This window comes from Coccinella septempunctata, chromosome 6 (genome assembly GCF_907165205.1).
Source record: "Coccinella septempunctata chromosome 6, icCocSept1.1, whole genome shotgun sequence".
Lineage (NCBI taxonomy): Eukaryota > Metazoa > Arthropoda > Insecta > Coleoptera > Coccinellidae > Coccinella > Coccinella septempunctata.
In genome coordinates this window covers 31,455,009-31,478,348 of record NC_058194.1, presented here as the reverse complement: position 1 = coordinate 31,478,348, position 23,340 = coordinate 31,455,009, and the positions used below count along the sequence as shown (strand labels likewise).

At 40.3% G+C, this 23,340-nt stretch overlaps 1 non-coding gene across 1 annotated transcript; it reads left to right on the top strand.

Annotated features, from left to right (window-relative positions):
- The first annotated feature begins 22,814 nt into the window (after positions 1-22,814).
- On the top strand, positions 22,815-22,886 carry Trnah-gug. The gene has a single exon. It is a non-coding gene; the product is annotated as a tRNA-His (tRNA).
- The last annotated feature ends 454 nt before the right edge of the window (positions 22,887-23,340 follow it).

Sequence of the window (23,340 nt, the reverse complement as noted above, 5' to 3'; positions counted from 1 at the left end):
AACCAAATTTATACTGTCGACTAAATCGAGGGCGTAGATAACAAATATGCACACAGATATTTAGAAAAAAATTTATTTTTTAAGTTATGGCCCATGAAAAATTGGAAATTTTGGATCTTCGCAGAAAAATTCATAAAATCGGAAATATTCTCGATAGATGAATGAAAATTGGAACTTTCTATTAGCAAAGGATCAATCTATCATCGAAAAACTCAGGATATGTCTAATTCTCTTTTTCTGTCTGCTACAGCTCCTCAAAATTGACCAATTTTCTTGAAATTTTCCACTAAAAGTGATTCATTTCCTATAATACTGATTCTACAAAAAATCTAATCCCATATTCGTAATCTACGATCTAGAATAAGTCAATAAAATGTCCCAGGTCGATATATTTTCAACGAAAAAGCCTTTGCTTGTGGCAGCCTGTGTATACCAAGTCATTTTTTTATTATATTTCTGTATATCTATGGACCAGGTATATCATCCTGTAACGTTCCTTGAACAGCCAAAGAGGAGAAGCATCACAGTTTGAAATACCAGCCCTATTCTACAAGATTTTTCTTGCCATTGAGTAAAATGATGAGGAAGAAACCTGCATTCTACTCCCTCGGTGTATAATCCGCTAATGGTCCACAAAACGCAGAATGATCGATACCTTCCAATCCACCGCTGTGCCCATTCCTCCGCCCACGTGACCCGTAGTTTATAAACGTGGCTCTTATTGTCCAGCATCTGCGGGTATTATAACATAATAATTATCAATTGAGCATTAGATATGATGCGGCTCCGAACTCCCATGACTGCACCCACCCAGGCGCAAAGAGACCATTCTTGTCGGAAAGGCCGCAGCCATTGTCTTACTACAGAAACCGACAACTCTATCCCGCTTGACACCCCTGTGATTACGAAAGCGTGATGCACCTACAGCCCACTCTTCCGGGCATGACGTTATTGTTATTACCATTCTCGTATGAATTCGTGGCCGAAAAAATGATTTACCGGTGTATACAGGGCGAGTAGGAGAGAATGGTCAGCACTAAACATGGGATAGAATAGTTTGAAATACGAGGATGTGTTGATATCTAGTTAGTTTAGACCAGTTCCTTGCATAAAAAAATATTGCGTTACCATAGCAACCAACAATAACTCATCAGAAGTGTCAATGTGAAGTTTCGTGATTTGGGGTTTGAATTATTAGAACACCCCACTTATTCACCAGATTTGGCTCCATCCGACTATCAACTCTTTCTTAAACTGAAAAAAGTTCAAAAGTTCGTAAATTTTCTTCCAACGAGGAGGTTATAAAAGCTGTGGAGCTCTGGTTTGCAGAGCAAGAAGCAACATTTGTTTTTAAACGTCTAGAGACCGTGCAGGTTCGCTGTAATAAATGTTTCCAATTAGGAGGAGAATATATTGAGTAATAAAATATTTTGACAATGAAATTTTGTTTGGTTCTATAGTAGGCTAAGAATTTCTCAATATATCCTCATACCTAGAAGGCAAAACAATGGGCCTACTAGTGTGACACTAACCTAATAAGAGAAATACTTTTCTATTCCTCTACGACGATTCAAATCAAAGTGTGACTACTACCAAAGACCAGTGCTGTAGTAAATCAAAATTATAAAATATTTAAATCGATTCTCGATCACTCCACCCACTGATATCAGAAGAAGATTGATGGCGCCATACATAATGAAGATATCCCATTAAGAATAACCATTATATGCTAATCGGGCCGAAATTGTAATAATTAATAAACATACGAAACCGATGAATTATTGAAATGTTAAACAAACTAATGAATGAAAAACCACGTTTCAACATATCGATCCTATACGCTCGGCAAGACAATACATCCTCGTGAATGGACAGTGCAGAGGTCTCTTTGTTTCCTATACAGCCGCGCCCAAAATTGGATCCTTTCTTCCTTCAATTATTCAAGAGCGACCTAATGACGATTGTGTCCACTAATTTATGATTGTGCGCCATCGGCGTGTTGGGTATTGAACTGTTCTCTCGACAACGTGAATAGTTTGGGCATTTCGGCCCTAGGGACATGCCATTCCACAATTGTTGTCGTTTTGATTCCATATCGAGTGAAATTTTGGTTATGGGGCACTTGATTGAATCCGACTGCTAATTGTTCCTGGAAACAGCGGGTGATTATTGGCGTGGACGTTCGTGAAAGCTCTCCAGCGAAAATTGTGCAGATTTCATTGGTAGATACAAATCAAAAGGGTTCAGAAGGTCATTTATGGGTTGAATCTTGCTTCTCGATTAATGTATCGAAATGAGATGGCAATAAATCAACAGTATGCGACGTTGTGGGGGTTCTTTGCAAGTTTTTGTTTTTGTTTTTCACTGTCCAATATCAAGAAACTCCTGTTGTTGCAACCAAATGAGCTAAGAGATCTTCTGGGGATGCTTAGGGAGCATTTTCATTCAATTTGAATGTTTTTTCCTTCAAGCATAGGTAACATCACTGGTTTCCTGCCTTCAGACTAAAATTGCAGAAATAGGCAGCGTTCGCAACAACTCGAATAATGTTATCGGTTAGAAAACACTTCCTCTACATACAAAAACCTCCAGGTCGGCCATAAGAAATCAGATTTTCAGTAATTCATCACAGAATCGCTTGAGAATTCTCTACGAACTTTTGCAACGTAATCAGTTCCTTGTTTTAACAAGTAAGAGCACATATTTGGCTACTTGAGTAGCCTCTCCAGTGAATTGCCCAACCGCAAGGTACATAACGAAGTAAGTAAACACACGAAGAGGTTATTGAGTCAGGTAGACCAGCCAAATATATCCCCGGTAAATACGATTAATTCGATGTAGGCATCTCAGATAATTATGGTTTATAATGCTGCCATGATTTGCACAGTAAACAGCATATATGTTGAATGCATAATATGGGGTTAAGTTGACCATACACGTTCGAGCGTTGCCTCACGAAGTTCGTAAAGCTCCGACCCTCATAGTGAATAATATAGAGCTCAATTTGAGAGAAATGAACACGTCGTTGAGGTTTATACATATTAATTTGAAAGATCAAATGATAAGACGTGTCTATTTGTCGCTCAAACTCAGAGACATGTAGTGAAGAGGAATAAATTACATTTCCTTATATGCCGATGGCTGTACTATCGTTTACGAAATGATTCCTGTTTTTTCTGGCCCTTGAAGCATATGAAATTGGCCGAAATTCCTTCAAATTAATAGATATAGAGCGTAAAGGTACCCAATTGATGCCAACCGTTCATCTTAAGCTGGAAAATTCCATCGTACTTATCGTACGGCAAATCCTCCGGTCCATCCGCACCCTTAATTTCTCGTCAACAAGTCCGAGAGCCCGCTAACCACTCATTGCCGTTCGTTGAACATCGTGGGGCGCTGTCCATCAACTGATTGATGACCAACCACTTTTCGACCGACTTATGTGCTCATTCATTTTCGAAATGTTCTCACATTTTTATTAACGATGCTCACCCGCGAGCTCTCTCTGTCCGTACGCGTAATTTAAACGGACCGTAATCTCCCATACTCGACGTCAAACCGGAAAATACGACTCTAGATGGCTAAGAGATAAGGGTTGGTGCTGTCCATTTGGGGATGATGGATACCGTGGATTTTGTCGGTCTGGTCGCGGCTCGAAGTTCATCGAACTAATGGGTTAGTTTTTCGTTCAAAATTGAACGTTTTCCTTCTGTAGAATCGATATAGAAGAATTTTTCGTGTGGGGATAGCTGGGTTCTGAGAAACTTCTATAGTTCCATCAAGAAAGGGCAGTTATCGGCTGTCGAAATGTCATCAAGGGTGGATGGATGACTGTTGACCTCGATGCAGTGGGTTAACAAGCGACAGAAGAACACAGCCTCATGAGTTCAATTCTTATTGAAACACCTAGAACTATGGGCATAGGATTGCCTGTGCAAAGTTGCAGAAAAAAGGGTTGACATATTTTTATGATGAAGTGACAAAGAGATAACAGTGGACAAATCAACCTCTTCATAATGAGCCAATTCAAATCTGGCTACATATCACGGAGCATACGAGGAAATATTGATATTAAGTTAGCCTAGACCAATTCTATGCATAAAAAAAATATTGCGTTACCATAGCAACGAACAATAACTCACCAGAAGTGTCAATCGGGCCTATTCTGTTTGCGTATTGCTGTTGTAGTCATATTGCTATCTTCCTAATTTATAACAATATGGCTATGATAGCAAACTGATATAACAAGATCTTCTAAAAATTGACAGATCATATTGCTCAAAATGAATTATTAGGATACCAGTTTTACAAACTTTTCTGTGATAGCAATATCTTTTCTATAACCATATTACTATTTCCAAACAGAATCGACCTGATTGTGAAGTTTTAGGTCAAAAAAGTGAACTAGAGTTACGCAATATATTAAAAGAAAGTAGATGTCCAGCGAAATTGTGAAAATCGTAAAATTGGACTAACGAGCCATCATCAAGTACCTGTATTTTAAAGGGTTAGGAGATCAGTAGATTTACGAAGATATGCTGAATACCCTTGGTGTTCAATGTCCTTCGTATGCGACCGTGAAAAATTAGACTGCAAGCTCCAAAAGAGTTAAATTTTCTATTGAAGATGATGATCGGGAAGGCCAGTTTCTGTGTCAGTCCCCGAAAATATCGATGCAGTTCATGACATGATTTTATCAGACCATCGAATTGGGCTTAAACGGATATCTGAAGCACTGAATATTTCATACGAACGCGTTGATCATACAGTTTACGTCAATTTGGACATGAGAAAAATTGCTGCCCCAAAAGTTTGAATGTTGACCAAAATCGTGCAAGGGTAGAAGCATCTCGTTCGATCTGTGCTCGATTTGAAAACGATGTAAACTTCTTGTTACCATGGATGAGACTGGGTACATTTCTACGATCCAGAAACAAAGCAACAGTCGATAGAATGGCGACACTCTGGTTCTCACGGACCTAAGAAATTTTGTGACAAAAAATCTGCTGGAAAAGTTCTTGCTTCAGTTTTTTGGGACTGCCATGGAGTTATTATGATTGATTTTTTGGATAAGGGTAGAACAGTAACAGGAGATTACTATTCGACATTACTGATCACTCTACAGAAAAAAATTAAAGAGAAAAGACGCGGAAAGCTATCCAAAGGTGTTTTGATTTTGCAGGACAACGCCCCTGCACACAAATCCTATATTGCCATGCAAAAAACTCTTGATTTAGGGTTTGAATTACTAGAACACCCCCTATATTCACTAGATTTGGCTCCATCCGACTATCAGCTATTTTCTCAACTGAAAAAAGTTTGAAAGGTCGTAAATTTTCTTCCAACGAGGAGGTAATAAAAGCTGTTGAGATCTGGTTTGCAGAGCAAGAAGAAACATTTTTTTTGAAAGGTCTAGAGACGTTGCAGGTTCGCATGTATTCAATTAAGAGGAGAATATGTTGAGTAATAAAATATTTTGACATTGAAATTTTGTTCGGTTCTCTACTAGGCTAAGAATTTTGCGAGATATCCTGGTAATCTTGTTAGCAAAGAGGGTTGGACATGTTTTTCCACCACCTCTCGTGGTGATGTAACGCAGAGTTGCCATGTTGCCTGTGATAAATACTGAAGGTGCCTACTTTCACACTTGGATGTGTGGTGTGCATGCCTCTCCACAAGAAATTAAGGATCCCTTCTGGTGTTCAACCATGACTTCTGGCCCTTGCAGGGCCTGCTTCTGAATTCGACAAAAAAATTAAGGCATAAACCATATTTTGTGTTTCAGAGGCAGATTCCCCATCGAAAGAAAAGAACCACATGTTGCTACACCGATTAAACCCGACGCGACCATAAAAATCCCATCAGGACCGAATCGAATATCTCTGACGAGATAACAGCAATCGTAGAAACTTAATTTCACAGTTCCTCATCGGATACAGAAGACGACACTCTCATTTCGATTCATCTCACGGCTCCCCGTAGCTCTCGACACAATGCGGAGAGATGCCGGGCAGCATGGGCAAAGCCCGGCCTCGCAGCGTCTCCGAACATACGGGCATCGGCAGCCCTGTGGGGTTTCCCAATTTTACCGAAATTTCCCGGACCCACGTTGAACCAATTAGCCGCGAACCTTTCGCTGTTTCTGTTCCAATTAATGGTCTTTTATATTCTGGGGTCGGAATCCCCTGTTGGGTTGGCGTCTAGGGGATCGTTTGGTGCTTTGGAAACGGTGGTTTTCAGGAGGAGACGATGGTCAAAGGTAGGTAAGATTTGCGCCAATATTACTGTAGCAAGTGAGACTTATTGTGCGTCCTAGTGCTCTCTCATGTGTGAGATTGTGCTGTTTAGATTTGCTAGTCCTTTCGTTATGCCCCTTTCCCACTATATGCAGTTCTGGGGACTCTCGACCAATGGCTTTTTTCTTATATAAGTATAGCAGGATTCTGCAAATGGTCAGCCTTGTAATTCGTCTACTCGATGACTGGTGGAGATCGCCGTTGTTCTCAGATTTATTACCAGAAGGGTTGCTTTGGAATGTGCAGCACTTTCCGATCTGTGCTGATTTTTCTGGAAGATAATCTATTCGAAAATTACCAAAAAAATGGGGTCAGTGAGAAATTGATGAGTCAATGGAAAATTGCACCATATACCTACAGCCTTTCAAAGTGAACCCGAAGATGAAAAATAGAAAAACTGTAAATTCGTTTTTTTCGAAATTGTATCTTTTAGGTGAATGACAACGAAATTAAAAATTTTCAGTGAACATTGATCATATTTCAAGTAACTTTTAACTGTTCAACTTCGAACCACAGGCGTGAAACCGCCAGTGAAATTGAAGACTCACATGTATATCATTGAATTTTAATCAAATCCATCGCATTTAACCCGCCTCTTAATCGGTTTCTGCCAAATTAAAACATGTTAACTGATGGCCCACCGACGGTAGAAGCCACCGAGGGAGGTCGGTTAGGTGTTTGGAGAGAGTGAAATAAATGAATAAATGTCGACGAACTTGGGCGGTTTGATATATAACCGAATTTTACTCAGCGGCGAAATTCGGTTGAATCGCGAACAAATTGAATGTGCGATCTAAATTCATGAGGGGTTCTGGGGTGGTTTGAAATCATACATCTCGAAATACGATTTCTCTAACCTCTGATGATTTTATCATGGATTCAATATCATCATTGTGTGAGTTGCCGTTATTCCTGGCGAAAAATACTAATATCTTTTAATACGTGTCATTTTTCGGTGGTATCGTCGATACCTTTTAAGGCATTAGCCATTGTGGAGATGTAACGAAACATAATCAATTATTTGGCGCCCTCTGTATGGGTCTCATGCGAGAAATAAGAAAGGCGGTTCATCCCAACATTACAAAGCCAAGTAATTATATATTGTCCCACCCACCGGAAGATAGGAATATTCAAGTTATGCAAATGAGAATGGTGTCTTTCTTCAAGACGAATTCATTAGTCATAGATGGGGACGGGGATTTTGATACACCTCGAGAAAGTCAAGAAGATTCGAATGCGTTTGCTTAGTTAAGAGAATCATAGACACCTAATCACATAGGATCAGTCCATGTTAACATTGAAAGAGTATTCGAAAGACTTAAAAGGATATCGATGAAACAAAATTGTTTTGCGAATTGTTGAGAAATGGACACAGTTAAATATTGATGAAGATTAAAAATTATGCTTCAAAAAATACGTCAGAAGTCGTAACCAAAACTGCAGTCTAGGTTAGACAGAGCTGGACAGACAGAGCATGTTGAAATGGATCCTCGATAGTCTTCCATATACTTATTTGTTTGGTTTTCTTAAATAGTCGATATTATTTACGTTCAAAAATTTGGTTAGCTAGGGTTGAAATAGAATCGCTTAGGGTAGATTAGTTTGGATTAGGTTAGTATTGATTAGATCAGGTTATGTTCGAGAAGGTTAGGTTTACTCGAAAACGTTCGAGAGTCTTCAAGAGTTATTCTTGTATGGTGCTTTTACGTTCAGAAAATTTGGTTAGATTGGGTTGAAATAGACTTGGTTAGGCCTGATCAGCTTAGATTAGGTTAGGGTAGGTAAGATAAGGTTAGGTTTGAGTAGGTTATGCTACCTGAAAGACTTCAAGAGACTTTATGTTTAGAAAATTTGGTTTGATCGGGTTGAAACAGATTCGGTTAGGCCATATCACTTCAGATTAGGTTAGGGTAGGTTAGATAAAGTTAGGTTTGAGTAGGTTATGCTACCTGAAAGACTTCAAGAGACTAGATGTTCAGAAAATTTGGTTTGATTGGGTTGAAATAGATTAAATTTGGCCAGATTAGTTTAGATTAGGTTAGGGTAAGTGAAATAAGGTTAGGTTGAAGAAGGTTATGCTTCCTGGAAGACTTCAAGACCCTTGATATTTAGAAAATTTGGTTAGATTGAGTTTACATAGATTAGGTTAGAAAAGATTTGTTAAGTTTTGGTTAGAGTTAGTTGGATAAGGTTTGGTTTGAGTAGGTTAGGTTTACTGGGAAGAATTGGAGAAACACATTTTCGAATTATGTTCTGTTCTCTTGGATAGTGTTATTTATTATTTAAGTTAAGAAAATTTGGTTGAATTGGGATCAAAAAGAAAGGTTAGGCTTGATCAGTTTAGTTAAAGTTGGGATTGGTTAGATTAGATAAGATTAGGTAAATTTTGAGCAGATTTGTTTGGCTTTTCTTGTGGAGCATCATTGACATTCAGAATATTATGTAAGCTAAGGTTGAAATAGTTTAGATTAGGGTAGTTTGATTCACCGAAGCGCTGACATCAGATATGTCCATGTTTCAGATCCTGAAATGTGTAATTTCTTTATTTCTAGCGCGATGTACGGAGGCGTGCAGATTAAATTCCTTCCGGACGTCTCCCCAAAGGTCCCAAACGAATTTTTCACGTTCAAACAACCCCGATCAAACGTTTGATCCGTCCAAAACCGATTCGGAAGCACAGGACCGAAATTATTAATACCTCAGATCAAGCCACCTCTCCGAATCCCGGCAACGAACGCGCCAGTTGAATCCGATTGAAAACCAATACAAACAGAGTCGGTCGAGGCAGAAATTTCTAATTTTCGGTTTTCCCACAGGCGTTCCTCGACAGAACTCGTGCAAATTTCATCCCGGAACACGAACAACGAGCCTGACGAACGTTTGGCGCGATAAGATAAATCGTGGGTATTACTCCGACAATTTCACCCGAAGATATTTACCTCGGTAAGTCATAATTGTAGCGACTCCTCGTGATTCGCCTTCCAGTGGCGGCACTCCATCGTTTCTCGGCTTTCGATTCGAAAATCACCGCAGAGTTCAGATGAAAAACTGATTATTTATTACTAGGACAGTTGCTCTTTCAGAATATGTGTCACATTCAGATATACGACGATTTTTCTGGGAGATACGAGTGTCCAAATTCGACCTTCGAAAAATGCCCAAAAAGATGGAGTCAGTTAAAAATTATTCAAGACCGAAGGGTTGCTTCAAGATCGCTGTGGTTCTCAGATTCATTACTAGAAGAGTTGCTTTTTCCTAATGTGCATCACTATCCGATCTGTGATAATTTTTCTGGAAGATAATCCACTCGAAAGGTGACCTTCGAAAAATTCCCAAAAATATGGGGTCAGTTAAAAATTCCTCAAGACCGAACAGTTGCTTTGAGATCGCTGTGGTTCTCAGATTTATTACTAGAAGAGTTGCTTCTTCGGAATGTGCATCACATTCCGATCTGTGATGATTTTTCTGCAAGATAATCGATTCAAAAAGTGACCTTCGAAAAATTTCGATGATGGGGTCAGATAAAAATTCGTCAAGACAGAACGGTTGCAACGAACTCGATGAAATTTCGAGATTTATTACTAGAAGAATCCCTCTTTCAGAAAACGTATCACATTTAGTTCTACGATGATTCTTTGACCATCAAAAAATCCCCAAAAAGATGCCATCCAAATTCCTCATCGCCTCCCATAATTACAGAACGGCATCTCTGCAATTTTTGGTCCTCAACTTGACAGCCTCACCCCACGCACCCAACGAATTAGGAAACATATTTCATCGAGAACATCCAAAACGCTATACGGAGTCATAAAACAATGTCATTAAGTCGTCTCTCCTTATGATATTCGACTTTCGCCCCCTTAACATGCCGGAATCGTAAATAACCGGTATCTCTTTCGTGAAATTCGTGAAATAAATTCGGCGGGATATTAGAAACGGCGCGGAGTCACGTAAATGAGGGCGTAGAGGGGCGACAGCCGGCTTGGATGGAGGAAACAATATGTCAGGGATCTCCTGAGTGCCAAATGTTTGGGGCCCGACTCGTCGACGGTTCTGGGACACTCGTTAGTAGGGAATCCAACGCATAAGGACGATCCGATTCACTTTGTCGTCCGTTTCGTCTCTTTTCTTAATTTTCGGCGATACTGGAGTGTTTTTATCGATCCCGAAAGTTGAAAGGTTCAAGTGGGCGTATCCTGCGGTCTGTCAAACACCCTGGTTATGATCTCATCGAAACTTAACACCTTGATCAGGGGGTTAGTGGGAGTACAAATTAGTTTTGCCTTTTTTGTGGTGCAAAATTCATTTATTTCGAAACGAATTTAATGAACACATCATTTTCCATTTCTGGCTACTATTGTTTCCATCTCTTAGGCAATTATCGAATTGCATCTAGAAAAAATGCTTCGTCGCTTTCTATTTTTGACAAAGAAATGAGCAGGTGACGTGCCAAATCATGCTGCATACCACAGAACAATCAGTAATAAGCATGGCAATATCTGGAGAATACAGTGGGTGTCATAAAATGCCACATGAGGCACTCAATTGCTTTCGAATGATGAAAAGTTCTTGTTGAGTCAGTCTACAATGATTATGCAAACGTACCCTGCTTTTGACTAGTGATGCCTCCAATTCTTTGTCCTCGTGTTTTTTCGCTGTCCAAATAGTAGCTTGTCTTGAACTCTTGAAACTCTAGAACAGGTCGAGCAGACCAAATACTTGTGAAGCTTCATAAATATTAGGGCTAACCTAGACACGGAAATACACAACCGTATCAATTCGGCATCACGGGCATACTGGAAGAACAGAATGTTTCAAAATCACGGCCTCAATCTGAAGACTAACGCTACATTCACAATCAATTCACGGGCCGAAGTGCACTTCGGCACGGAAGCTTAACAGATGGCGATCTCCGTTACCATTCACAATGAAATTCAGGACAAAATTTCTTGCAAGTTGCAAACTATCACTTCGGCAAGGAATTTCGTGCCGGCTATGGATGATGCTGATGCTTATATTTTGATCAGTCACATTTTTGATTCAATTGAGTATTTGGTTCCAAGATTATTGCGAATGGTAAATTTCGTGCCGAAGTGCACTTCGGCCCGCGAATTGATTGTGAATGCAGCTTAAGACAGCTGTTTACAAAGCAATGGTCCTCCCAACGCTTCTTTACGGAAGCGAAAGCTGGATGCCCAACAGGAGACATATTAAACAGCTTGAACAACCGCAACAACGTCATCGAAGACAAATAATGCACATCATATGGATCAGAAAGTTTCAAATGCAGAAGTCTTGCAGCACGCGAGTTGTACAACAATTCAGACTCAAGTAACGAGAGCCCTACTCAGATGGAGCGGCCAGATTCTGAGGATGCAAAACACAAGACTTCCCATAATAGCTCTGTATGACAAATTCACAGAGGGAGCTCGGAAACCAGGAAGCCAGTATAAGGTTCAAGAATACGCAACAATCCCTAAAATCAGTTAAGGCCAATTATAACTGGGAACAACTAGCGTTAGATAGATCACAGTGGAGGTCTTTGGTCCACAGTTATAATGGAGAAGAAGACAGCGGCGGCCAGATCTGGTTGTTGACTATTCATGGCCGGAGTGTGGAAGGATCTGTAGATCGCGGCTGGGTCTCTTCAGTCACAGGAGGACACACAGTCGCAACCATCCCTAAGAAATTAGATTTTTTTTTAAAATCTTTTTGTAGGTTTATTATCGGTAACGGGATACAGCAATGAATGAATGAATGTCTTAAAAATTGGAATCGCCATTCCTGAAACGTTGAAGGCATTCTCTACGTAACTTACCGGTTGGCAGTATTGTCAACGTAGACTGCCACAAGCATTCAATGCCAGCTCTACTCTTCTTCTAATTGGAGCAGAAAAAACCTCAGGCGAATGCCTTTGAGTTAACACATAAGTGAACATATTCGACACAGTAAAAAATAAAGTTTTTTTTTCATGAAATTCAAAGCGATAGGTACTGAATATTATGGACTGAAGTCTAAACTCTCTGAAACTACCAAAGTCGAAGCCAGTTTTTCAAACGGTCGGAACCAATTGCTACATTTCGTAGGAAAATTGTCGGCTAGTAGCACTTTCGTTGAAATGTGTCGAATATTTCAGGTTAATTTAATCAATGATTGCTGTAAATCAACATACACAATTGTGTACGTCCCCAAATCTGAAAAAGAGCTCGGTACTTCTCAGATCTAACAGTGTTTAACTTCCAAACGAACCTTTTGGAATGATCCAGCTTCGGAAGATTCCGCCAGAGCATTTTCCTTTCGATTCTTTCTTTCGAAACTTTTTTTTTAGGTTGCCGAATTGTTGTTCTTGCTCTCCCCTGCATAAAACGACGTAGCCATAATTATAAAATTCCGAAGAGGTCCCTAATTCCTTTTAATCTCCATTCCATCAAACTATCGCGTTACATCAAATCCATCACGACGATTCCACGAGAAAAAAATCAATCTCCAATTACGAAACTCGATAAATAACTCAAAAGTGGACGATTTATGGCAGGGATGCCGTGCAAGTTATGACGATGTAATCGATTTCGATACCCCCGAAATTATAACCACGAAAGGCTGGCTGACTGACGTTTGACTAAAACCTATTGTTAACTAATTAAATTTTCAATCGCTACGTAATATTTTTCGTGCGACGCCTGTGAGCGGACATCATAAAATTAATCGAAAATATAATCGGGGTAGGAATTATGAAACGGGCTGATGAGAAAAGGGAGCAGGAGTGTTCAAAGTGTTTAATTTTTTTTTGTTTGGTTCCAGGCGATAAAAATGTTTGTTCACGGGATGTGTTTTGCTCACAAAGGAATTTTCTGTAGCCACGAAGTTCGTGGCGGTTTTGAACGGAATTTTATCAGGCATTTTCCGATCTACAGGTGAGTCACATATCCGAAATTATTTGGAATGATCGGTAAAACTTTCACGTTAACTTCTGTGGGCTTGTTCCCATCATCCTGCTTAATCGTCTGAAATTTTCAACGTTTAGCCAAAATTTTCTGAGTCCAGCTCTCTCAATGAATTCTTTGAATGACAAATTGAAACTGTTTCTCTCCTATTATAGCTTCTTCAGGTGATTGAAGTTTATTTATACATCTTTCGACTCTCGGCTTGAAGCCGTCGAGACCTAAAGTAAAAATATCCTATAATTCGATGAATACAACCGTCCTCCACTCAAAACAAACAATAATCCCTCATTAAGTGGTCCCTTGACGTCTTATGACGCCGTGACTGTTCCATTTGGAAGAACATTCATCCGATTATCGGCTCTTTCGAGACCTAACATGTGGGTTCCGTGGGATTAGTAACGACATTTTTAATCCGCACCCTGTCGAAAATCGGCCGAAACGTGTCCTCGTGTTTTTACGCCGGTTATCCGGGCCGCAGGACCAAATTTATGTTTCCGCGACCTGTGACGACGGACATGCGTTACTGAGCGTCATAAGCCCAAAAGGATATCCCCTAAAGCCGTAAAATTTGAACGCCCCGGTATAGGTAAATGAGCGGAGGGTTATCTGGGTATTCCAATTTATTACCGACACATTTTGTGGTTCGTGCCTGGAGCGGTTTTTGGTTGACGTTAAAAATACACCGGTGTAAAATTGGGAGACGGTAGATGTCGCTAGAATATACTGCTCCACAAAAGTTTGTGACCGTTTCGAAAGATCAAATGGCTTTTTCAGTTTGCTAGGCGTTGTTTTCTCTGGAATACTAAGAATGCAAAGGAGGCAAAGAGACAAGGAGGGCGGGTGCTTCTGCCATCGATAGGGAGTCAAGTACAATTCGCTGTGTTTGTCCCACAGAAGGATTTCAAGAGACCACTTGACAGCTCCCTTGTAGGGGCATTAAAGAACCAACATTCTTTTGACAGAACTCAATTATGGATGTGATAACTTCGGGGAGGGAGGACCATATTGGAATATGCAGATGAAGTGGGGTTAACCAATTATTATTCTAACCTCCCAGTTCGATAACATCGTTGTGATTTCATTTCGAAATTGTATGGCCAATTCATAAAAACAAATAATTCCTTCGACTATCTTAAAAAGATAAAAGGAGGAGATGACGCTGAAAAGTTTAATTAATTGCGTCCGTTATCGCTGGTGCAATAGAAAAAAAATCGACCCTTTCCAGGTATCGACAATTCCAGCATCATGACCTTGCTGTAACCTCTGACCTTAAGATAATGAATTTGTCGATAAATATCTGAGAGCGACGAGGTATGCGAGGAATATTTCCATGCCAGTAGTAGGGCTTGGAGTGCTTGGGGAATTTATTCGATTTTGAAAACAGGAGAGAATATTGGATGTGAGTAGATTCTCTCTCCTCTGGTGCTCGAACCACTTTCGATTGCAGTTCAAGGATTCATTGGGTACGCCAACCTGGTAAAAACTGGAAAAATCAAGAGTTTTTTTGGGGAGGATACATAACACTGCACTGATGTCGATACTTGGGAGTTTTCATAGGAATTGGCTAAAAAATAATAGTGCATTTTTCTTGATCATCCCTTTTTCTGTCGACCTGAACAGAATATGACATTTTACATAATAATTTGCGAACGAAAAGTCGACTAGTTTTGAAGGCAAGTAATTTCGTCCACACACACTTTTCGTCCGCAAACACTTTTCGTCCGCAAACCCTTTTCGTCCGGCTATTCGTCGCTGAGCATTATTATATCCCGGAGCCATGGAATCAAGTTTGTGAATACAGAATTTGATGAAAATATAAAGGCCTATGACAGTAACTGTCATTTGCTGTTGTCAAATTAATCATTCACGGAATCGGCTAGACTTAACGAGTGAGTTAGGCACGTGGTTTGAATGTTAGTGTTCAGTAGAATCAAGAAAGGATAGTAACAGCAATATGAATATCAGTAACACTTCTCCAGAGCTCAGGGAGTTGGCAATTACGCCTAGATGAGGCCATGAAACTGGCAACTACATACTTTCATACATACCGTATGAGGCCGACGAGAAAATGTAATATGCACCTCTGTAAACAACTGTCTATATTGTCTCGCCTGCTTGCTAGCCTAGGCTATTAATTTGCAGGCTCGGATTACACAAAATTGTCGTGATTTTGTAGCACAATAAACGTAAAAAGCATATTCATATCGTTAAACCCATACGAAATGATATTTTCATACTTCGATATCAACCCAACCTTCCATTTCAGATAATAAACGTTCATAGCTCTGCACCCCCATCCCCCTTCCCTTATAACCTACAAGTATTCGCAAGGATATACCTTAAACGCCTCAAATATCTGTCGTTTAAGTTACATAATGCCTGGGGACCCAATCGAACATGAACCTTCCGAATTCCACACCAGTTTCATGGATACTATCTAGGGTCATAACTCCCTATATGTAGCAAGAACAAACCGAACGCCCCTAGAACAGTTAGAACTAGTTTCATTAAGGTTAGGAGTTACAGCCCGATCCGAGCTACGCTCCAGCCTGCACAAAATATTAATGGTTCCTTAAATTCGACTGCGGAATTATAAAGCCCTTGGCGGTATATTTAACCAATTACCGAGCTCTGCGATGAGATTTCGTGACAAAATCACGTGGGATCTATTATTGCGCTTAGAGTTTTCGATGTGACAAGGCACGTTCGCCGAGTGGAGAGATACATTATGCCGTTTAATTCGTTTTTAAACCGGGTGCATTAATTGATTTCTCCTCGGGGAGTCCATGCTCGAGTTTCGGGTCTTTGTAGATGTTGCAGGATCATCGTTGAGCAATCACGTAGTGTGGTGAATGAGACTCTGAGGAGTTTCAGAGCAGTCCTTATGAAACGCTTGTATTTGCCTTTTGTTTCATTCTGCTGCCACATCCTTATCTTTGGTGCCCAGGATTTTGTTGAAGACTTTGAGCCTTCTTCATCTCACTCGTATCCCAGCTAAAACAAGAGTGATAATACAGGAAACTTTGAGAAAAAACAGTCGACAAGATGAGCCTGTGAAAGTCGAAAGTTGGAGGAGCAGCTTCCATTCCTTTTGAGAGAGGAGGGTTAACCACAAAACACTTCGGAATCAGTCTTTCACCTGGACCTGACAATGCAAATATCATGCACATTTCTGATCTTCTATCCCCCATTTAACAATTTGAGAAACCCTGACACAATGAATCTCTTCTCTAAGTAGACGACGACGTCTCTTAGAAAAATATATCACCTATGTTAACACATGAATAGTCCTCATGCATTAGGCTGAAGATAATCGAAAACCTAGACGTTAAAGAAGCATCATGACTTAATCCTTCACACAGTGATTTTCTGACCTTGATATTGAGATTATTGCGTATGCCACTCCCATGTTTCCATGTGTCTGGTGTGGATATGTGTGCCGAACGCTAGTGTCTCTCTCGATCGACTCAATTATCTCCCGGAATGCTCCAGCTCATCTCAAGCCAATAACCATCTCCCGAGAATCTCTCCTTTCTCCTTTCGAGGACCTTCTGGAACTCATTACCAATTTACCAGCTTATCCAGGTCGATGCCTAATTAATCAGGTGCTGGAGGAGTAGGCCGACTGTTAGTCCCTGATAATAAGGTGAAACGCCATCAGCGATTTGGGACTCGGCGTTCTAGTTCTGGAATAGAGTTCGAGTAGGATTAATATTTAAGATATCGAATTTGGGGCGAGCCAAACTAGCGTATAATCGGTCCTTGGAACTGTGCGGGATCCTGAAAAGGTTCGCAGGTGGGATCTGAGATTGAGTTCGAGATTTAGAGCTTGGAGATTCGGGGTATTCAGCAACGATCGCAGAGGTTATTCATTCGAGAGAGGACATTTTCTGTGATACAATGTTTTTCGCGAGATTTGGGTTGACAAACTGCTTAAAATATAAATAGATCACTGAATGTTGAATACGAGGATGTATTGATATCTAGTTAGCCTAGACCAGTTCCATACATAAAACAATATATCATTAGAAGTGTCAGTGTGAAGTTTTGGGTCAAAAAAGTAAACCACAGTTACGCAATAAATTAAAAGAAAGAAGATGTCCACCGAAATTGTGGAAACGAAAAATTGGAGTATCGAGCCATCATCAAGTACCTGTGTTTAAAAGGATTAAGAGGTAAGCAGATTTACGAAGACATGCTTAGAGTCATTCGGGGTAACTGAGCGCAGTGGGTAAGTGTGCGCAGTGCGTATATCTCGACTATGCAATGTATGAAAGAGGGGTTCATTTGGGTGAAGCAAGGGCGCTGAATCGCCATATTAGTTTTTCATAGGAGTGCGCCGTGCCACGTTTCTTTAACTTTTTATTTGCAATCAATCAAATTCACTAGTTTTCTTGTTAATTTTTAGCATCTCTGCACATTCTGCCAGGTCCAAGTTCCGAGTCCCTCAGTGTTAAACAATATTTTATTCGATCATGGGCATATTAATCTAAATATATAATAAAAAATTTTAGGTTCTCTTAGCTGCTCAACTCTATAAGAACGTCAATTCAAATTTTGGCTTACTGGGGAAAGTGTGCGCGGGTAAGTGTGCGCATAGATTCATTATATGGGCATTAGTTCAGTGAGGAATAAATTATGATATTGTTGATTTTCTTGGTTAAGACTCCATCAATATTGTCCTATTTGTTCAGAAAAATATGAAGAGCCACCGAACGCGTTCATCATATAGTTCATGTCAAATTGGACATGAGAAAGATTGCTGCAAAATGGATCCCCAAATGTTTGAATGCTGACCAAAAGCGTGCAAGGGTAGAAGCATAACGTTGGATCTGTGCTCTATTTGAAAACGATGTAGACTTCTAAAACCGAATTGTTACCATGGATGAGACTTGGGTACACTTCTACGATCCAGAAACAAAGCAAGAATCGATGGAATGGCGACACACTAGTTCTCCACGACCTAAGAAGTTTCATGTCCAAAAGTCTACTGGAAAAGTTCTTGCTTCAGTTTTTGAATATGATCTCTCGTAAAAATGTACTGATGCTGAAGAAATCAACATTAATCAAGGTAGAAATATTTGTGAATGTACAACCATTCGGTGTTGGGTGAAAAACTGACGATGCTTCTTCCTAAGGTTGCGTTATGTTACTAATCAAACTGATTCCACAAGCTTTTTGAGTGTGTGCTCGGTTCCACGCAAACCTCCAGAGCAATTACATCCGGAACAGCTGTGCAGTAGTAACCGACGAACGTTAAACTCGTAAAACGGGGAGAAATCGAACGAAAACGCTGATTCCGTACGATTCTGCAGACTCGAAACCATTATTAGAAATTCGAGCGACCAGCTTTTGTCCGAACGCGTCCAATATGGCCGCGGGAGACGCCGAATCAACCGTCGATTGTTTCTTCATTGCTTCCTGGGCCGAGTTCGGGATTTAGAGGCAGTGCTTTAATCAGGCCGAATTGTCATTTCGACTCTGACAGATTGGATTGACTCGATTCGAGTCGGTATAATAGGATGTGCTCCTTCTGAAATTGGAAAAATGAACTTTGAGGAATTTTCATCGATTAGTAGGGGATGAGATGGATCTTGAATGAATACTGAGCTTTCGTGCTTGCGTCCTCTTTAATGAGAATTTTTCCGATGGTTGTCTCATTGTGGATTGTCCGGTAGCAATATCCGATGAAGCTGTATTTTTTTTCGGACTCGAAACAAATATTAACGTCGCATACGCAGAAGTTTATAGTTTTCTGAGGTGCTAAACAACTAAAACTCATGGGAAATCAGTATCCATATACAGGCTTGACTATATAGGGTGATCAGAAAGTGGTGTAGCACGATACCACCTTGCTTTTTCAAATGAGAATACCCAATTACCAATCCTGTATGAAATGAACTTGTGACTCCCCTTCTGGTTATCCCTCTTCAAGACTGACACGACCAACGAACGGTAAAAACGAAGGTTCGCTTGTATAATCGTGAGATTCACCAGGGACACCGCGTATACGCTAGGTTCGGCCGATGTCTTCCTGAAAATTATCATTTTAATTCGTACCCAGTTTCTCGTTCGGAAACCATTCAGCCATGCATATTTCTGTTCGTCGCATGGAATACATTACGATAATTGATTCTTTATGTTAAACTTATGGGCAATTTAGAATGGCATACCTGCTAGGAAAGAATGCTAGATCTAATTTGATTATGGCCATTCGAGCGCAGCGGGCCCCCATCTATATTACAATGAGATCGTTTAATAAACGTTATATTAACCATTGTTTGGGGTACATTGACAAAATATCTCGAGATCGGACAAGCTTCTTAACATCAGGCTGTTATGATGTTTCTGAAATATCGTGATCGGTTTTCGACTAACGGTGTGCATGACTGATTGTGGGAAATTATATAGAGAATGAGGAATATGCTCTTAGGTCTAGCTGACTGATTTTCGGGTTCATCTGTGCCAGCGTGGCGTAATACAAAAGACAGGAATAACAGAAAAACTATGATTCAGTTCATTCTCGAGTTTCTATGGATCCAGGACTGGCTTCTCCATATCTAGGCGATCTAAGTAGCTCTGGAGACTGGCATACCATATGTGCAACTACTTTTTCCGATTCATAGAGTCTGTATGTCTCATCTGATGATTTGTCAGCTGTACAAAAGACATTTTCACCTCAGTATCGTCAGCATTGCAAAAAATTCACCTCGTGGTAGCTTCAGCAGTTTTCTGGTGTAGGCCAGTGAAAGCACCACTTATCTTTTAGCCTGTGCAAGTCCAAGAGGTTATCCTAGAGGGTTGTTTTATTTTTCACATCCCATTGTTGGAGAGTTTCTATATAAAGGTCTTTCCCAAGCTCACAAGAGTCTGCGAGACCAGCAAGTTTTATGCCTTCTACACAATTTCATCTATTTTCTCACTTCTTTCAATACAACAATTCAATGTCACCTATAGAAGATTCACCTTGTTGCTTTTAGCCATCATTCGCTATGTGATTACAATGCTGCTCAACCAGATATAGACATGGGCTTCCATGAGGTCTCTTTTAAGGTAGTTTGAGCGTAGCTGTAGGCATAAGATGGCTCTACCAAGACGTTCGAATAAAGCTGATCCAATTTAATCATAAATCTCATCCAGTTTCCAGTGAGGAGTGTTTTGTCTAGTGAGGTTTCCCTTGCTTGCAGCACACTTCATTTTCTGATAGGTAGATATGAACAAATCATGTATGAACTCAATTGAAGAGCTGCTGTAGGAGTTGTTTAGCCAACTCCTATCGAATAAAGGCCAACTTTTCATATTATGTAAGCATGAGTTACCTTGTAATACTTTAGGCAAACTACCTTTGTCATGGATGCTGTATCCTTGGAAACCTCACCCGAACAGAATAGTATTCACTCATTATAAGTATGCCAGAACGTCTTAGTCAGTTCGTAAGGCATCTTGGAGTTCCAACATCTCATCTCAAAGCAGAACACGTAGAAAGCAAATTCAAAGGATGAAACCACAACGAACAAGAGATATCGCCTCACTGCAGGAAGGACTTATGGAAACCCATAAACCCAAACTTCCGCACGTCCTACAACTTACCATCAAGGAACATCACCCATATCTCCGATCTCGGGCCGCTCGAGAGTCAGTTTCATGAATTTCGCCATTCCGGTACACACGTTCGTACAAGCCCCGGACACATATACCGCAATGTACCGAGATTAAACCGCGGTACCAAGTACCGGAGAGCTAGAACGGACCAAAGAGCATCGTTAGATGCGAGCATGGGCGTGTAAACAAGATGGTGACATCGATAACAATTGAATTATACTTTCGCAGCTCACTGTCTTCATTTCGAATGTATCTTGGTGCCGTTCAGGTGGCATAACGACCTATTAAACGCTGTCTATAACTGATAATCTGAAGCTGTCGCAATTAAGTGTAATTGTAATAGATGGCTGTGAGTGCGAGACGCTGAGGATCGTGATCGTGGTGGGGGAAGGTTCAGACTGGAAGATCAGTTGAAATTCGATGTTGCTGAAAGGGCAAGCATGAGATTTAAGTAGCAATTAGATAAAAAAATGAGTTCCATGAATTGAGAAGATAAATGAACACTATAATATGTTTTGAGAGTCAAGGAGCCCTGAAATCAGCTATTGTGTGGTTGCTGAAAACGAGAAGGCAGACACATTCTGCCTGAAGGACCGACTTCGATGAGAGATGGCTCTGTGATGTCCACAGGATGAGGTGAGGGGATCGTGGACCTCGTTTCATCAAGAGTGTCTCTCAAGGAAAGAACTGATCCATAGTGAAAGCTGAACTGTAGGTTGTTCTTGTCTGCACACTGGATTAAAGTCCCAAAAGAAAGATCATACAAGTTTATCGATGTATTATTGAAGATTCTTTATTTCTATGAGGTGTTATGCTGTACTGGTGCCCTAGGATCTAGTGTGATCTCCATCGTTTCTCGCCCCTAACCCATATATACCTCACCATCCAGTTCCAAAGTTGAAATGAACCCATGGATGCTCTCATGAAGGATTTTTCTCGTTGTTACAAGTTACTGGTCCAAAGCATTTGCAATGTAACCATATAGTCTCGTGTAACTCATCCCTCCAAGCATAGTTTGGGATTTATGTTATATCAATATATGCTTCCTAAGGCAATATATAAAGAAACCAGTAGGGAGGTTCAGCCCAAGGCTTCCAGAATTACACCCTATTGCTACTATGGTGATTAGATCGACTAGGTGGTTCTTCTTCTTACTGATTCGAAGCTGTGAAGGAATCCTTGGAGATATTCAAAGTCGTTTTTTCCGAACGGCCTCTCCTCTTACACAAACAATCCACCCACAAAAAATCCACGGGGAGCGGAGGCTATCTGGCCATAAAATTTGAATACCGAAGCCTGTTCTGTCAATTAATGCATCGCTGAATTTATTGAATTAGTGTCGGACCACACGTTCAACAACTGCATGTGTTAACTCCCAGGCGTATCATCGCAAAAATGCCGGCAACAATGATAACGTGACCGCCATAAATCGGTGGCATATATGGCCTTACCGATGCCTCCTTCGCCTCTTCCAGCGTGCTGCCGCTGCTTGCTCAAACTGTACGTGACGGTAATTAAGTCGAGACTGCCTCTATGGTTATCACGACTGCGCTCTCAACCCGATGATTTACTCCCGTTTGATAAACCCTGGATATAAACTATCTGCTTAGGGCAATTATCGAGATCGACTCTTATTTATGGCTTCCAAAGGTTCTCTTCCTACAGCGTTTTCCTGGTGGGGTTTGGACGGAGTATTGAAGTCTTCCGAATCAGACTCTGGATTGTTAGTTTCCAAATTTTTGGATCACAGATCTTGTTCGCACACCGAATAAATAATGTTGAAAACTCACCAGTAACAAAATGATGGATTTCTATGGACGAAATATCATTTTGTTAGGGTTATTGAGGACTAATTTATGTATATCATTTACACTGCGAGATACTCTCTTCAAGCTCCAGTTACTCCGCGTATAGTGGAAACTAGTTCTGAAGACAGAATAACAGAATTTTATGACCAACACTGAGCTTCGTAGCCGTGATCGTCTAGTGGTTAGGACCCTACGTTGTGGCCGTAGTAACCCAGGTTCGAATCCTGGTCACGGCAGAAGCTTTTTATGTATACTCCATTCACATTTATTGTTTCATCTGAGTCTAAACGACTTATATTTCAGATAAATATTTCCACAATCAGAAAGATTGTGAATGAACAGAATGAAAAAGAATTTTCTTCTATTGGGAGACCCAAAAAAGTGGTGGCATTTGAGAATTTTATGTTTGAGTGAATTAATGCGAAAAGTTTACTATATGATTTTCGATGAATGTCATCGTAGAATAAGTTCTCGAAAATTGATTTTTCTATTTTTCATTAGACTTGTCCTATACATTGTAAATGTCTTAAGGTACCAATGAATACCTAATTATTATTATTATATCAATGTATTAAGATGAACAGCCAACAATACGAGCCAGTTGTCCTGTTAATTGTATATTCATGTGAAGTTTTTGTTCAAAGGTGAAGTTCATCTTGACTTGAAACTTCCTTTAATTCCTTTTACTTA